Raw genomic sequence first — 16,233 nt, 5'->3', positions numbered from 1 at the left:
ACACCATCGTTTTTCTCACAATGTTCTTGCAAAGTGAGGTTACGTTCCACCACGTTTTACCATTGAAGCTTGCTTCATAAGTAGCTTCTGGGCATGCGTGGATGAAAAAACGTCTTAGAAAACGACGTTTTTTGCTACACACGGTCAATTTCTGTGAAGTAAAAAGTGCACTTTTGAAAAACGACACATAAAATTGAAGCATGCTTCAATTTTTTTTGGTCGTTTTTTACAAGACATAAAATGACGTTTTCCCCCACACACAGTCAATTAAAGTGACGTTTTTAAAAACGTCATTTTTTTTCATCACATAAAGTGATGGTGTGTACGCGGCATTAGTCATCCAGTTTTCTATCAAAGAGAGACATTTCTCTAAACTGAGATGATGATCCTTTTTGTTGCAGATGCGAAAATACAGTTGCGTATCGTCTGCATAAGAGTGATAGAGTAGTTCTTGGCTACTGATAATATCAAAGAGAGGGCGAAGATAGATGTTGAAAAGCACCGGTGACAGGGGGGATCCTTGGGGGACTCCACATGACACCGTGCGCTTTTCCGACGTGAAACAACCCAATTTAACTGTTTGTGATCGGTTTTCAAGAAAGGAAGAAAACCATGGTAAATCACCTTCTGCGACTTCTGCTACCTTGGCTAGTCGCATCAGTAACAGTTTGTGGTCTACCGTGTCAAAGGCTGCGCTTAGGTCCAGCAGAACCAGGAGACAAGATTCTCCTTCGTCTGCGGCCTCGAGGGCATCGTCCCATATTTTGAGTAAGGCCGTTTCTGTCCCGTGTCCGGGACGGAAGCCTGATTGTAATGGATCCAGTAGATTGTGGGTATCTAGATGCTGTTGCAGCTGTTGTACCACTACTTTCTCCATTATCTTGGAGAGAACATTTAGGCCTGTTATGGGACGGCGGTGAGTTGGGTCCTTGGGATCCAGGTTAGGTTTTTTCAAGATGGGCTGGATTGTGCCCTCTTTCAACAGGGATGGCACTGTGCCTTCCTTAAATGACTGGTTTATAAGCTGTGTGATGGGTGGTGCCAGGATGTCGGCACATTCCTTCAGCAGTTTGGTGGGGATGATATCATTGGGCGATGTGCTGTTCCGCAAAGCACCAATGATATTTTTTGTGGTATCGATGGAGATCGGTTCCAGAGTGAACTTTGTTGATTGTAGAGCGTTTCTGTGGGTGTTTTGTGGTTGATTGACGGTGGGGTTGAGGGGGGTATTGTTTTGCATGATGCTTTCCCAGATTCTTTCAATTTTGTTGATGAAGAAATCCGATAGTTCATTGCAGAACTCTTGGGTGTCTGAGTTGGGGACTTCAAGACATCCTGGATTCATGGTCTGGGTGACCATCTTGAAGAGTTCGCGGGGGCGGTTTAGGGCGCTGTTAATCGCCATAGAAAAATGGTGTTTCTTGGCTTTGAAGATGTCTTTATGATATCGTGTTGTTATTGCCTTGTAGATGATGAGGTTATCCTCTGCAAGACTTCTTTTCCAGGCGGCTTCTGCCCTTCTGCGCTCTTGCTTCAGAAGCGACAGCTGGTTGTTGAACCAGCCGGACTTTCTTTTTCAGATGCAGGCTTTGCGTTTCGGTGCTACTAAATCGGCTGACTGTAGCAGGGCTGCGTTTATGGCATCCAGTGTATCTGCGGCTGTTTGATGTGGATGGATTGTTTTGATTCTGTTTCCCAAGGTAGATTTGAAGAGTTCCGAATGGAGCTTCTTCTGAGATCTAGCCCAGTGTATTGTCACCGGCTTGGGTGCTTTTATCACTGGGGGAATTTTGGAGATTATGAAATTAATTGCATGGTGGTCTGTCCATGGCAATGGTTCATTTTCTAAAATGCTTATTTTCAGATTTTGTCTGAAAATTAGGTCGAGTGTGTGACCTGAAGCATGTGTTGGCCCGCATATAAGTTGCTGTAGCCCTAATCCCTCCAGGTGATCAATGCAGGCGTCCGCAATGGGATCCTGTGCGGAGTTGGCCCACAGATTAAAGTCCCCGAGCAGCAAAAGGTGTTTGCTGTTAAGGGTATAAGTGGATATAAACTCCGTTAATGATGGCAAAAACTGCGATTTTGGCCCAGGTGGCCTATAGCAGAGGAGAATGTGAACAGTCTCCTGGGGGGAAGTTTGAAGTTGAAGAGTAAGGGTTTCCATGAATGGAAGAGGATTTTGAAGGGCTGGCTTAGTGATTGTAATGCGATTCTTGTGGATCACCGCCAGGCCTCCTCCTCTTTGCCCTATTCTGTTTTCCGTTATAATGCGATAGTTTTCTGGCACCAATTCTCCGAGAATGGTGTTGCAGTCGTCTGAGAGCCAGCTTTCTGTAATAAAGAGGCAGTCTAGATCGTTTTGTAGTAAGAAATCGTGGATTTCTAATCGGTGTTTTACTGCCGATCTTGTGTTGATCAAAGCACATGATATGTGCTCGAGCTGGGTTAAATGGTTAAAATTTTTGATGGTCGATCGTCGATCGAATCTCCAAAAAGTTGCTCTATTTTTAAGGCCTTTTTGGTGACGGCTGGTAATGCTGTTGCAAATTGTCTCAGACCCCGAATAGAGTCCGCAGAGTATCGCAGATTAGCCATTGTCGCCAGTCACATTGTCGTCAGTCTTTCCTAATTGCGGCGGCCGCGAATGAGGCCTGGTCTGGCGCGGATGCGGGAAGAGCCGCGAGACGCCGGACGTGATGGGTGGAAGACTGTCCAAGTGAGCCGTCACTCGTTGAGTCTTCTCTCCCAGATTGGTCCAGAGGAAGGCGAAAAACCCCAGGCGTGCTGTGCCAATCTGCAGCGATCGGGGGAAAAAATTCCTTCCTGACCCCTTAACGGCGATCGGTGCAACCCTGGATCAATTGGCTAGGGGGGTGTGGTGGACCCTGCATGGCTGCACTATCCCTGGGGAGAGCCGACTCGTTTGAGAGCGTCCTGCTCTCACTATCCCTGGGGTGAGCAGACTAAGATGAGAGCGTCTGCTGCACCGCTGAATCTATATAGCAAGAGTTCCAACTTTATTAGCTGCAAGCTTGTTCTGGATCAGTGAATGAAAAAAATAATGAAGACTCCTGTCTTACCTCCTGTTGCAAACTCCTGGTTTTTAACTTGCACTTTTGATCAAAGAATGCACTTTTGATCAGAGAGTCCACATGTGAAGCCACCATCAACTGGGAGCCAGCTCCTCTGGGAGCTTGTACAGCCACTTTATACTCACCTGTGAAGACCTGTGAACAAACACACACCTGTGAACAATTAAACCCTCCCCTTAATTAGCAGAAAGGAAAAAAAAAAAAAAAAAAAAAAGCTGTTTAAAAAGTGTCAGAGAGTATCTGCACCAGTGTTGCCAACCGTCAGTATTTTTACTGGCAGCCAGTAAAAAATAGGCACTTTTTTCTTACCAGTGAAGCCTCATACACACGATCAGTCCATCCGATGAGAACGGTCTGATAGACCGTTGTCATCGGTTAACCGATGAAGCTGACTGATGGTCCGTCGCGCCTACACACCATCGGCTAAAAAAACGATAGTGTCAGAACGCGGTGACGTAAAACACAACGACGTGCTGAAAAAAACAAAGTTCAATGCTTCCAAGCATGCGTCAACTTGATTCTGAGCATGCGTGGATTTTTAACCAATGGTTGTGCCTACTAACGATAGTTTTTTTCCCATCGGTTAGGAATCCATCGGTTAAATTTAAAGCAAGTTGGCTTTTTTTTAACCGATGGTTAAATAACCTATGGGGCCCACACACGATCGGTTTTGACCGATGAAAACGGTCCATCAGACCGTTGTCTTCTGCTTAACCTATCGTGTGTATGAGGCCTAAGGGCCAGTAACAAGAAAAGGATGCCAGTAAAAAATATGGCTGTAATGCACACCTGTAGTCCTGAGCTGGCCAAGACTGTCTGAGTGTCTGCTACAGTGTGTTTGGGCAGTGCTGGCAGGGGGTGGGTCTGGCAGAGGCAGTGCATGAGCATGTAGTTTGATGTCATGGTGCAAGGGGGCCAGGCGGAGCAGCGGGACTCTCATTTGCAGGTCTGTGGGAGGGAAGCAAGGGAGCTAGACTGTCAGTCAGTGCTGTTTAGAGACCACCTGGCATGGAGAAAGACTGTCACTGTGATTTAGGAGGGCATGTTTTGTGTCGGTGAGGTGTGTGCCTGCCCATTCTAATTTTTCCCCCTCCTGAGTCCTGTCCCTGAGCTACTTACTATATTGACAATAAAATAAAAAAATATTTTTTTGCCTTAATATGTACCTTTTGGAAATGCCAGTAAAAATTTGGCTATGCCAGTAAATTGTTGGTCAGTAAATTTCAATCTGGTCAGTTGGCAACACTGATCTGCACCCTGCATTGCGCTAAATTGTCCCACTTCACAGTCCTGCTCAGCCGAGCACTCACTCTCTATTCCAGGATGTATCTCTACAAGGGGTAACCTTTTCCAATACCCTAATCAACCAGGAACCCACCCACAGCTGGCTAGCACTATCTCCACCCACTACATCACTACAGGAGCAGCAAAACTAAAAGGGGCACTATACATCTGCCAATGAGCCCAACTCTGCCAGTAGACAAGATACAAATTAAAGTGGATGTAAACCCCAATCTATTTTTTTTTTATGTCACAATGTAGAGTATAAGATTTCCTATCATCTGTGCCCAGTCTTGCCACACAGAGTTAATCCAGCTCTGAGCAATCCTCTTTTATTGTTCAGTGAAAATGAACAGACTTCCAGATAAAACCCTGTCTAAATAAAAAGTCCAAAAGCCTCTCTCCTTGCTTTGAGTGACATGTTATTTACATATCTAGCTTGGATATGTTTATCATATGTTATGTTATGTTTATCATAATATGAGGTGATTCACAGTTCATTGTATATTACCAGGATGTGTTATGTGGGGGAGGAGTGGATTTCTCACTTTTTATACTGTGGATCACCTCATATTATGATAAACATAACATATGATAAACATGTACAAGCTAGATATGTGAATAACCTGTCACTCAAAGCAAAGAGAGGGGAATGGACGTTTTATTTAGACAGGGTTTTATCTGGAAGTCTGTTAATTTTCACTGAACAATAAAATAGGGATGCTCAGAGCTGGATTAACTCTGTGTGGCAAGACTGGCCACAGATGAAAGGAAATATTATACTCTACATTGTGACATTAAAACAAAATTGGGTTTACATCCACTTTAAGGCAAACTTTAGAAGTAGAAACCCCTGTAAATATGGCCATGTTACAATGATCCTGCTACTTGTTAAAACAAAGTTCTTGCCTATAAACTCTGAAGGACATACCTCGGTTAACACAATGACATCATTAAGTAAAGAATCTGCTTGGTAACTCTGGGTGCCCATTTCATGCATCCAGGAATCACTGCAGTGTACTGCCGTACATTAATATTCAATAGCTTAGAGAAATGTTAATTGATAAGGCTTAGCAGAGCAGCCGCTGAATGACAATCAGCCAGAGCTTTTCTTCCAAGTCTTTGAATGATTTTTTTTCTACAGCAAAAGTAGAAAGTCAATGATGATTTCATTAGTCTAGAGATATTTAAAAACCATAAAGTAATGTTATAGTTTACCTTAGAATCTCTTTTTTCCTCAACCTTGTCATGAATCTTAAAACGCAAACTTAAAAAATAAGCATTTATTTCTATTTTGCTCAAACAAAGCACTCTGTAAAAATGTTGTACGTCAATATACATGTCTGAAATGCACAGTATGACATGAAGGTTAATGATTACTATATAATTTCCGTCTCTGCATTTCCGAGTTTAGTCTATAAATATCCAGTGTTTGCATATTTCTGTATCCAGCCAAGCCAGCACACATCATTAAACAAACATGTCATTTATGCGCACAAGGAAACAATATATGGATTAGATTTTTCTTTTTGTGTTCTATTAGCATTTGCTGTAACTTGCTTGTTGGTTTTGTCTTATCTGCATAGTACATAAATCAAATTAAAGGAAATCTATAGGTGAAATGCATGGTGCTTCTCAAATAATACAAGAAATATCACAGCTTGCCTACTGTATTGAATTATACACTGAAGAAATTAAGCTGCCAATGAAAGTACCAGTACAGTAGGTATTTTCTTTGACATTAAAGTGGAACTCTGGACAGAAAGAAAAAAAAAATAAGCAACCATTAATAATGGTAAAATAGTGTCACATGAATCTTTCCTGCGTCTTCAATCTTCTTTATCCAGCAAAATCTCCAAGCTGTAAGGCCCTGTACACACGACCGAGTTTCTCGGCAGAATTCAGCCAGAAACTCGATCTGAGCCGTATTCTGCCGAGAAACCCGGTCGTGTGTACACTTTTGGCCGAGGAAACCGACAAGGATCTTGTCGGGCCAAATAGAGAACATGTTCTCTATTTCCTCGTTAGTCAATGAGGAAACTTGGCTCGCCGAGATCCTCGGCGGCTTCACAAGGAACTCGACGAGCAAAAGATGTGTTTTGCCCGTCGAGTTTCTCGGACGTGTGTACGGGGCCTAAAGCCTCGTACACATGATAGGTTCATCGGTCAAAACTGATCGTGTGTGAGCCCCATAAGTTACTTAACCATAGGTTAAAAAAAGCCAACTTGCTTTAACATTAACCTATGGATTGGTAACCGATAGGTCAAAACCGATCGTTAGTAGGCACGACCATCGGTTAAAAATCCACGCATGCTTAGAATCAACGCATGCTTGGAAGCATTGAACTTCAGTTTTTTCAGCACGTCGTTGTGTTTTACGTCACCGCTTTCTGACACGATCGGTTATTTAACCTATGGTGACGGACCATCAGTCAGCTTCATCGGTTAACCTATGACAATGGTCCTTCAGACTGTTGTCCTCTGGTTAACCTATCGTGTGTACGAGGCCTAAAAGACACAATGCCTAGCTAAGAAAATTCTGGTGGCTAACAAATTTTTATGCTGTGTTGTCATTCAGATGTCATCAAGGGCATCGAAGGGAGTGAGAGTTCTGGGGAGAATTGGTTGAGCCCTGGGAGAGTTTAGTTGGGTATATGATATATGATTTGATTAAAGGCGCAATAAGACCTTTGTAACAAAGGGTCAATCCATAAGGTGAGCGTGTACCCAAGGGGTTTGATGTAGATGTCTGCTATTACACAATCTGATCTCAACGAATTAAAGTGACTGTAAACAATCACCTTACAAATCAACCCAATCAGTTTCAAATAGAAATGAAAAGCAAAACATTTTTGCATAGCTTTAAAAAAAAAACACATTGGCCCAGATTCAGGTACGACTTGCCCATTTCTTACGGAGGCGCAGTGTACCGTTTTAACACTGAGCCCCTGTAAATTTCCTGCGCTACGCTTGATTCACGGAGCAGTAGCTCTGCAATTTGCGCGGGCGCTCCTGAAAAATGCCCGGCGTAAGCGCGCGTAATTTAAATGATCCCATAGGGGGCGTGGATCATTTAAATTAGGCGCGTTCCCACGCCGAACGTAGTGCGCATGCTCAGTCGGGAAACTTTCCCGACGCGCATTGTGGCAAATGACGTCACAAGGACGTCATTTGCTTCAAAGTGAACGTAAATGGCGTCCAGCGCCATTCACGATTCACTTACGCAAACTACGTTAAATTTTAAATTTGGGACGCGGGAACGACGGGTATACGTAGCATTGGCTGCCCCTGCTAATAGCAGGAGCAGCCTTACGCGGAACCCGACGAACGGAAACGACGTAAACTGTGTACGCCGGGCTCGCGTAGGGTTCTGAATCGGCGTTAGTATGCAATTTGCATACTATACGCTGACCACTACGGGAACGCCCCCTAGCGGCTTTTGTAAGAATGCAGCCTACGATATGACTGGCATAAGAGCCTTATGCTAGTCATATCATAGGCTGCAGTCGGCATATCGAGCTTCCTGAATCAGGAGCAGTCGATACGCCGGCGCAACTAAGCAATTGCGCTGCGTAACTATGGTTACGCAGACGCAATTGCTTGTCGAATCTACCCCATTATGAATACTTATTTCCCTTTTTTATAAGTGATCAAATTGGTGTAAAATTGGTTGTGAAAAACGGTCGTGTGTAGGCTCCAGAGCATTTACTCGACAAGTAAAACAATTTAGAACCTGCTCTATATTTTTTTGTCGTTTTTCACGTTGTCGTTTTTGTCGTTGTGAAAAACAGTCGTGTGTACGCTTTAACGACAGGGAAAAAACCGTGCATGCTCAGAAGCAAGTTATGAGACGGAAAATTAGCATAATCAGCCCATAGAGTGGCGCCATTCGAATGGAACTTCCCCTTTATAGTGCCATTGTCTGTGTTGTACGTCACCGTGCTTTGCTTGAGCATTTTTTATCACGATCGTGTGTATGCAAGGCAGGCTTGAGAGGAATCGCGTTGAGAAAAACTTTTTCCATGACATGAATAACGGTCATGTGTACATGGCATGACACCTACTGCAGCCTTTATTTTGACTTTCTGACTAACATTTCACTATGGGATGTCTGTTTTTAATATAATTCATGATCAGAATCATGAATTAAGCTTTCCAATTTATACACCAAGCACCAACACAACACAAGCAAAAATTTGAAAATGGTGAGGTCAGCCTCTGGTTAGTAGAAAAGCATAACTGTACTGGTCAACTGATTAGCATGAGCCTCATATGGAAAGCAAGGACCACATAGAAGGTTTAATATGTAAACAGAATGAAAAGGGGGGCATTATTAGTGCCCACTACATGGGATTGTGGCTATCACAAATGAATTAAAAAAAAAAACTGGGTTACATAGTTTTAAATAGGGAATCTGTAGGCACATGTTTTTGAGGGAGAAAAACGTGATTTTAGGCGGGATTTGCATGTGTTTTGGGTGGGAAGTACATGTGAGTTCAGGCGGGAAAAACATGTGTACTGATGACTCATACACGTGCTGAAGAGGGGTATATAAAGCCCACAGGTGTTAGGGTCAGGTCACAAATTTTACCTTACAGGTTAAGAGCTCCCCATCCTTGTCGCAGCACCTTTTATGTGGTCTGTCACCCTTGAATCAAGGGGGGGACTTGGTTGATATTTTATTTATGGCAATCACTTGAGTCTTATGACTGAGTGAGAATTTTTGAAAGATTGGAAAAAATATATTTGAATTTAAATATTTATGTATTGATATTTTAATAAAGATAATTATTTAAATAGATTTAATGTTTGTATTATAGATTATACCAATAAAGGTGCCGCGGACAATTTATCACCATCTTTGATGGTCTTGGTTTGGTTCTCTTATTTAGTATTTTTAATAACCTTGTATAGCCTACATTCCCATGTCCCCTGCTTGAAAATACGTGTCCTAAGCACTTCAATCCAGTGTTGTTCAAAGGTGAGAAACGGTTTTAAAAATCCCCCACAGTGCCCGTAATTTTTGATTTCCATCCCAAATGAAATAAAGACGTCAAGTTCAGTATTGGAAGCCAACCAACAATATCCATTAACAAGAAACTCTACAGACAATTGAGACATTGTCCGTTGAAATGGTAGATTATTTCATTAATCCGTAGAATACTTTCTATTGTTTTTACCACGATACCATTGATTAAACTTTCATAAGGACAAGCTAGCTGAATTTTACTATGTATAGAAAATGATCAAATTCCATAAAAAAAAATCTTTCCTTCACTAACTCAGCAGGATCTGTCTTTGAATTTACATCTCAATTAAGCTACTAAGAAGCTTACAAAAATGTTTTGCCTAATTAGTGATGGTGAAGTATGCACCGAGATGAGAAAATAGTATTCTGTCCCATGACTTGCAAATGAAGAGGCCCTTGCCAAATTGAGTTTTAATTTGGTGGGCCACTTTACTTTGTCTTTTTATTTCTCCATGACAAGAACTAAACATTTATCTCAGAAAGGAAGGTTGATCCAACAAGTCTGACTACATGCCATTCATTAAAAGAGGGTGGGAGTTTTAATAATAGAGTAATACATTTCAGATCTAATTCTTTTTTTGTTTGTGAGAAAAAAAAAACCCATGCAAGCTTACTCAAGGAAAGGTTCCCATAATTTAATGGAACGATAGCAGATGGCAAAGCAACTGGAAAAATAAAATACTAATTCATTCAACGAATGCTCTAATTTCCCTAACTTAAGTAATTATATTGAAAAATCAGACTATCCTAGAGTGAGAAAAATAGACTTGGGGGACCTAGACAGATAGCTGCTAAAGGATTAGAAACAATTGTTTTCCTTTTAAATGTGTTGTGGTTTCACTTGTCAAAGATTCATATACATAATCTCATCCTGTCAAGGGCTGCACTTTGCAGATGCTAAAAAAAAGGTAATTTGTGTCTGGTGGTTAAAGTTATTGTCTGGGAAAAAAAATAAAAAAATAAAAAACACACTTACATTCAGTTCATCTCTGCAAAACAAGGTCATTTTCTGTTTTTTTCTCTTAAAAATGCAAAGGCATACCTGATGCTCCTGACAGAAATCCAGTAAGCTCTCAGCTTCATGTTTCGCACTGAAATCCTGAGAAATGTTATCAGCTCCTCCTTTTGAAATACAGAATGCCTCTCCATTCTTTTATGGGGATGAGCAGAGGGAAAGGTGGTCTTAGTCCAGAAAAGAAAACTGAGGCCCCGTACACACGACCGGTTTTCTCGGCAGAATTCAGCAAGAAACTCGATGGGAGACGTATTCTGCCGAGAAAACCAGTCGTGTATACACTTTTCGCCGAGAAACCCGTCGGGGAAACTCGTCGAGCCAAAAAGAGAGCATGTTCTCTATTTCCTCGTTGGGCAATGGGAACATTTGGCTCGACGAGTTTTTGGACAGCCGAACAAGGACCTCGACGAGCAAAACGATGTGTTTTGCCCGTCGAGTTTCTCGGCCATGTGTACGCGGCCTGAGGCAGGGTAAAGGGACTGTAAAGTCTCCTTTTTTTTCAATAAAAATAACAAACATGTTATACTTACCTTCTCTTTAAAATGGCTTTGCATAGAGCAGCCTGGATCCTCCTCTTCTCTGGTCCCTATTCTGTGCTCCTGGCCCCTCCCTCCCTTTGAGTGCCCCCACAGCAAGTAGCTTGCTATGGCGGCACCCAAGCCAAGCTTGAGTGGTTCAGCCTCCACCCACTCTCTCTCCAAATTGGCTAACTGATTTTGATTGGGAGCAGCTGGAGCCATTGGCACCACCGCTGTGTCTTAGCCAATGAGGAGGGGAGTCCTGGACTCAACAGTGGTGTTATTGGCTCCAGCTGCTCTCAATCAAAGTCAGTTAGCCAATGAGGAGAGAGAGTGGGTGGGGGCAGAACCACAGCTCTGTGAATGGATACATGGAGCTGCAGCTTTGCTCAGGACCGTTCTAATCGGATGGACCGTTCTCATCGGATGGACCGACCGTGTGTACGCGGCCTAAGTCATTCAAGTGGCTTTCCTAAGCAGCTCATCTCACCCTGCTCCCTCTCCTCTGTGTTTGGAGATAAGCTATAGGCTCAGTTATCACTGCTGTGACTTCCAGTGTGACTCTGCATTGCGACTTGATGCAACTTCAGTGTGAATTTCATGTGACTTTAGGTGTTTTGCCACTTTGGCTTTGCCAGTCATAACACTACAGCGTTTGACACATTTTATTGAACCCTCTGAAGTTTCAGCCAAAGTTGCAAAGATAAGACAAAGAAACAACTTCCTTGTGACTTTTGTGATTTTAACATTGCAGTCTATAGCACACGTGACAGAGATGCAGAAAAGTAGTTCAGGAGCTATTTTTGTTGCCGCTGTGACTTGAGTCACAGCAATTAGGATGGCACCCATTGAAATGAATGAGTTTTGACTTGTCATGCAACTTTCTGTGTAGCAGGTCGCAGCAAGTCACATGTTGCAATGGTGTGAACCAGGCAGAGGCGATGAGCCCATAGAGGGCACAGGAGCGCTGCCCCCTCTCTCCTCCACCCGTCAATCACCAATAGATAGATTCATGCATTGTATGAATCTATCTATTGTCGCCGCTGCTGCCCCCTATTCAGGTGTCCAGTCCCTTTTCGGGCGCCGGGAATCTGAATTACAGCGGCGTGGGTGTTTTTGGAAGTGCCTGATTAGAGCAGCCGGCTCTAATAAGCATCCTGATTAGAGCCATGGGCTCTAATAGGCTTCCAAATTGGTAAACATTGGGCGCACGGCTGTGCGTTCGCTGTTTACATAGTGTTGTGTTATGGAATCAAATAAATTGCTTCCCTAACACTGAACCGCCTCTCAGCCAATCAGGTGCATTGGGTCTGGTTACCTGTCACCTGATTGGCTGAAGCGGCAGGCACTGTGATTGGACGCCTCTCAGGCGTCCAATCATAGCAGAAGAGGACTGTAGAAAACATAGAGGACACGGAGGTAGCAATGACCCGAGACAGGTAAGTCCCGGGCGGGGGGGGCACACTGGCAGCATATGATGGGGCAAACTGGCGGCAATTGATGGGGCACACTGGAGGAAATTGATGGGGCACACTGGCGGTAATTGATGGGGCACACTGGCAGCAATTGATGGTTACAGTGGCTGCGTTTGATGGTACACTGGCTGCGCTTGATGGGCACAGTGGCTGCTTTTGATGGCACAGTGGCAGCTGTGCACACAAGGACCCCGTTGACACCTATACTGACCAGGATTCTCAAATGCAATGCCTCCAAAATAAAAAAGTAGGCTTAAAAGACTGCTCGATGAAAAACAACATTGAGTTCAGAGGAATACCTGAATCAATTCCACCAAATGAGTTTACCATTTTTGTTCAGCGCTTCATAAAAAGCCCTTATACGGTCTGTGAGCTTACAAGAGCTTACAATCTAAAGCCCTGTACACACAATCGGTTTGTCCGATTGAAAGCGGTCCGTTTTCATCGGACAAATCGATTGTGTGTGGGCCCCATCGGTTTGTTTTCAATCGGTGAAAAAAAATAGAACATGTTTTTAAATTTTCCTATGGATAAAAAAACGATAGAAAGAAATGATCGTCTGTGTGGAACTCCATTGGAGAAAAATCCACGCATGCTCAGAATCAAGTCGACGCATGCTCGGAAGCATTGAACTTAATTTTTCTCAGCACGTCGTAGTGTTTTACGTCACCGCGTTGGACACGGTCGGATTTTTGACTGATGGTGCGTAGGCAAGACTGATGAAAGTCAGCTTCATCAGATATCCGATGAAAAAATCCATCGGATTAGATTCCATCAGATATCCGATCGTGTGTACAGGGCATAAGAGGGAGGGTTAAGTGATACAAAAAGTAATAACTGGAGGGGGTGAGGTGATGTAGAAAGTTAAAACACAGAGTATAAGTTAGAATCAGCCCACACCATGTTATTTCCACAAAGTAATGGATTTAATGTAAAAATATATTTGTATTGCAATTTAAAACCAATTATTGATTTTTACTCTGTATTCCAAAGGCTGTTTTTTTTTTTTAGTTTTTTTAACATGTGACCAACAGCTAAGGATTAGAAGCTCCTCCTGCTTATGTTTACCTGCAGACAGGCTGGGAGAGCTGTATATCGATTAGGAAAAATGTACTTACCGTATTTATCTGCGTATACCGTGCACTTTTTTGCCCTAAAAAACAGGGCAAAATCGTGGGTGTGCGATATACGCCAATATCCGCTTCCCGCACTTTGTTCGAACCACTGCGCCGACATATACCGAGCGCAGTACACTCGGGTATAGTTGAGCAGGCTCGGCTCCTCTCGCGGTCACGTCCTGTACGTCCTTTACGCGAGAGGAGCCGAACCCGCCCGACTATACCCGAGTGTACTCCGCTCAGGATATATGTTGGCGCAGTGGTTCGAACACAGCGTGGGAAGCGGGGATCGAACGAGGATGGCCGCAGAAGGACGCCGGACCGGGCGAGGCCGCCGATGGACGACGGGCAGGACGCGATGGACGACGGGCAAGACACCGACAAGGGGCATCAAAACTGTAAGTATTTTTAATTTTTTTGCAGGAATCTTCCTTTAAGTTCGGGAGTGCGCGCTATACGCCGGGGCGCGTTATAGCCCAATACATACGGTAAATGTTTTTTTTTTTTATAATTACAGTGCCATCATCCACATACAGAAATAGAAGGGACAATGTAAATTATGCAGTACATGTTTAGTATCACTTAAAATGTAAACACTAAAATAAATACATGGTCACTAAATACATGGTCACTGAAAATACACTAGTTTCTATTTAAAACCATAGATCAAGGTCAGTAAGATGCTATAATCGACTGTGTCACAAAGCTGAGAAAACTAGCTGGGATATGTGAATCTGGAACATTATATAATGAACCTATTAGAGGGAACATAGTGCTAAGATCAAAGGATGAGGAAAGCCAAGGAAGAGAACGTTACGAGTGCCAGAGCTCAACGTACAAAGAACTTTGGACATGCAGAATGAGTGAAGAAAACTGTAAATACAGATAATGCAAGGTTGGAAGTTGGAGACAGTACATTTTTTCATCAAGGAATAGTCAACATACAAACTAAAGTAAATATATTTGTTGAAAATGGTAAATACAATAAATGTAAGATGCCTTTGTGGAATACTGGAAAAATGCATTAAATAATAAGTGCACAAAGTGCCCATCCCTTAACTAGCCCACTTTGCTTAGATGCTTGCTTACTAAGAAATCGCCATTTCAGAGGGCTTTGATATTTGTTTACGTACTGATGGTGGGTCTTAAAAGGGTTGTAAAGGTTCCCGTTTTTTCACCTTAATGCATCCTATGCATTAAGGTGAAAAAACATCAGATGATTTCCGGCCCCCCAGCCCCCCGTTTTACTTACCTGAGCCCTGGAAAGTCCTGCATCGTGAATGCGCTCTTCCTTTGCCCGGGCTTCTCAGGTCTTTATTGGATAGATTGACAGCAGCGCAGCCGTTGGCTTGCGCTGCTGTCAATAAAATCCAATGATGCGGGAGGTGCACTGAGATGTAGTGGCAGCTTATTCTAAGGCTTATTCCTAAGTTTTTTTATTAGGAGATTACCATACAGAGGTAACAAAAAACAGGGGTCTAGATAGCAGTACATGCAGTGCAATCTCAATCATTAAAATTTCTTAAAAAGCGAAAACTTTCTTCCCCTGGAAAAACTAAAAGTTAACAAAACAGGGACATTTTACATAAAAAAAAATTATTATCTGCCTCATTTAAAAACTGACTGGATACAGAAGAAATATCCAATTATTTTGTGTTTTGGGGGATTGGAGGAAATGAAAAAATGTGCTTAAAATGGATACCAGCCCACATACTTAAAGGTATAAGGGACACTATGGGGTAGATTTACTACAACTGGTGCACCCAGAATCTTGTGAAGCTGTGCATGATAGCCAGCTTCTAATCTCAGCTGGTTCAGTTAAGCTTTGGCTATAAAACCTGAAATCCAATTGGTTTTAATGAAAACATTTGCATGAATCGGCTTTAGTAAGGTTAACTGGGACTGTCATTAAATGCACCAACACTCTTCTATGGCACCAACAATAGCCAGCAGAAGAACATCTGAAAGGACTGCCCCTCCCATAATAAATAATTATTATGAGTGCCTCCTTTATCCCCTGCCTCTTCCACTACCATTCTCCGTTTGTTTTGGATAGTGCATACCTAGTTGGTTTAGGACTATTTGCCAACCAAATTAGGTGACAATATGCCTTTACTACCTGGTTTCATACCTGTTTTCTTTGATATAACACTACTTTGCAGTACTAAGTATTATGTTCAGTGATTTCCTATGCTATTGTATGTTTGTACACTCAACCTGGTGTGTCAGAGGGGCTGAGGGTCTTAAGAAGGTCAAGGCAAAAAACAGAGGACTGATCATATCCAGCAACTCCTACTGGGGTAGTGGTACATACAGTTATGCAGACAAGCTGTGCCTTCTCCATGAATCCAAGGGACCATTGATGTACCTTGTACTTTCAGTTAATCCAGCATGCCAAGTATTGGCCAAGGTTGAATCAGACACCAAAACCACCTACTGAAAATTCTTCAACCTGGCTTTCTTTTTCTGTTCTTTACTTCAAGTCATCTATGCCTTTTCCCTGAAGGCTAGTTTTGTCACCCAATGGAATACCCTTGCATCTTGCGCTTCCAGTCAATCCCACATCGACCTCTTGCTATGGATTAACCAAGACTGGACCAGACACAGAAAGCACCTGCTAAGTATTTTTTGTAGGAAGAGTAGAGAGAAAGAACTAAGCAACAGGCCAAAGGTAGATAATACACAATGTGCAGAATGTAAGT

The sequence above is a fragment of the Rana temporaria genome, chromosome 1 (assembly GCF_905171775.1).
Source record: "Rana temporaria chromosome 1, aRanTem1.1, whole genome shotgun sequence".
NCBI lineage: Eukaryota > Metazoa > Chordata > Amphibia > Anura > Ranidae > Rana > Rana temporaria.
The sequence above is the reverse complement of the archived record's forward strand: the minus strand, read 5'-3'. Positions refer to the sequence as shown.